Source organism: Propithecus coquereli, unplaced genomic scaffold, assembly GCF_000956105.1.
Source record: "Propithecus coquereli isolate 6110/MARCELLA unplaced genomic scaffold, Pcoq_1.0 Scaffold153, whole genome shotgun sequence".
In the NCBI taxonomy this organism is placed as follows: domain Eukaryota; kingdom Metazoa; phylum Chordata; class Mammalia; order Primates; family Indriidae; genus Propithecus; species Propithecus coquereli.
The window spans coordinates 2,576,589-2,578,639 of NW_012139747.1; the positions used below are offsets into that span (position 1 = coordinate 2,576,589).

Below are 2,051 nucleotides of genomic sequence, written 5' to 3' on the forward strand. Positions count from 1 at the left end.
CTTGAAGGAACAAAGAGAAAACCTGTTGGGAGGATTAGTATAGTGCTGGAAGATGAGGTATACTGTATTGGAAACAGATTTAGGAGGATTTGGGTGCTAGGTTAAGAAATTTGGAGTTTATTTGCAATTCAGGGCCACTGGAAAACTTTGAAGAGGAAAGTGACATAATTAAAAAGTTGGTGGGCAGGATAATAAGTGCCATATCTAAACAGTTTTCCAGTTACTATGCTCTGTTTTATATGTGTGTTGAATAAACGTGCAAGATACATATATATATTTATTTTTTTGCTGATTAGAAAACTGATGCCTGGAGAAGTTGATTAAATTGAAGGGAGACTGTTTCAGGGGTCTAGGCATGAGCTATACTAAACCTAGGTGGCAATGCCAGGAGATAAAAGGAAAGTAGAGGTATTTAGGACTCTGCAAAGGAAGAATCAACAGTTTGGTGGCTGGTTAGATCTGAAGATTAAAGAGAGGGAGGAGTCAAAGCTTACTTTAAAGTTTTGAGTCTGGATGCCTGGAGAGTAATTAGTAAAAGTAGGGGAAAGAATGGTAATGATCAGATAAAGGGAATAGAAAATGGTAATTAACAGAAATATGGCAATTGGAAAGGGTAGTTGTTTTTTTTTTGTTTGTTTTGTTTTTTTGTGACAAAGTCTCACTCTGTCGTCCAGGCTAGAGTGCTGTGACGTTAGCCTAACTCACAGCAACCTCAAACTCCTGGGCTCAAGTGATCCTCCTGCCTCAGCCTCCCCAGTAGCTGGTACTACAGGTGCGAGCCAGCATGCCAGCTAATTTTTTCTATTTTTAGTTGCCAAACTAATTTGGTCTTTTTTCTATTTTTAATAGAGACAGGGTCTGGCTTTTGCTCAGGCTGTTCTTGAACTCTTGATCTCAAGCAGTCCTCCTGCCTCAGACTCCCAGAGTGCTAGGATTACAGGCAGGTAGTCGATTTGAGAGTAGGTGTTTTGCTCATGGGGGTTTTGGACAGTGGGGGTGGTGATTTTGCCGAGAGACAAATGTCCAGGGAATAGGCAGTTGAAGATGAGTTTAGAGTTCTGGGAAGACGGCCAGGCTGAAGACAGATTGGAAAGTGGTCATTGTGAAATCATGGGAGTTAATAAGCTAGAGCTTGGTGACAAGAGAAGAAAGTAACACTAAAGGGGCAGAAGGGAGGAAACCAAAGTTTTTACAGACAGTTTGCTTAATATTGCTTTTAATTGCTTCATAATATATTAAATATAAATTTAAGACAATGCTTAGATAGAAGAACCTTCTGTGATTTGGGTTCTGGTTTACTTCAGAATCTACCCTTTCCTGTAATGGTGCTCATTGATGAGAGTAGTCAGAGTCAAAACTAGTTACAAATTGTAGTCTAAGAGTTGTGAACAAAATTCTGATTCTGGAATTGACTCTGGCCACGGTTTTGCTCAAGTTATCAGTTAAAACTTGTTTTTGTTTTAAAGCTGGAAAATAAATTAATTACTTCTCTTTAAAGAAAGCTAATATGTTACTAGGTTAATGCTGTGAATCATAATGATTTCTTTATAGATTAGCTTTTTCTGCATTATAAGCCACTCCACTTTAGTGGCTCAAAACAACAACCATTTAGCTCATGATTTTGTGGGCTGGCAGTTTGGGCTGGATTTGGTCAGGAAATCTTCTGGGGCTGGCTTGGCTCACCAGTGTGTCTGATCAGCTGCCAGATTGTCTGGGAGCTGGCTCGCCTAGGACGGGCTCAGTGGGCACAGCTGGCTTGTCTCTGCTCCACGTCTCTCATCCTCTACCAAACTAGCTCAGGCTTGTCTGCAACATGGTGGCCAGGCAGGGCTCCAAGAGAACAGGTGAAAGCATGCAAAGCCATTTGAGACCTAGACCTGAAAGTTGTACGCTGTCACTTTCACTACATTCTTTTGGCCAAAGCAAGCCACAAGACCAGCTGAGATTCAAGGAGAGAGGAAATAGACTTCATCTCTTGATGGAAGTTGTTAGAAAATGACATTTCAAAAGCCACAGATACAGGAAGGATTGTGATTTTTTTTTTTTTTTTT

The 2,051-nt window shown here is 40.5% G+C and overlaps 1 protein-coding gene across 1 annotated transcript in view; it reads left to right on the plus strand.

Moving 5' to 3' along the window:
* NDUFAF5 (NADH dehydrogenase (ubiquinone) complex I, assembly factor 5) overlaps positions 1–2,051 on the plus strand; it is a 47,022-nt gene that overhangs the window by 33,032 nt on the left and 11,939 nt on the right. The gene's annotated exons all lie outside the window — the stretch shown is intronic.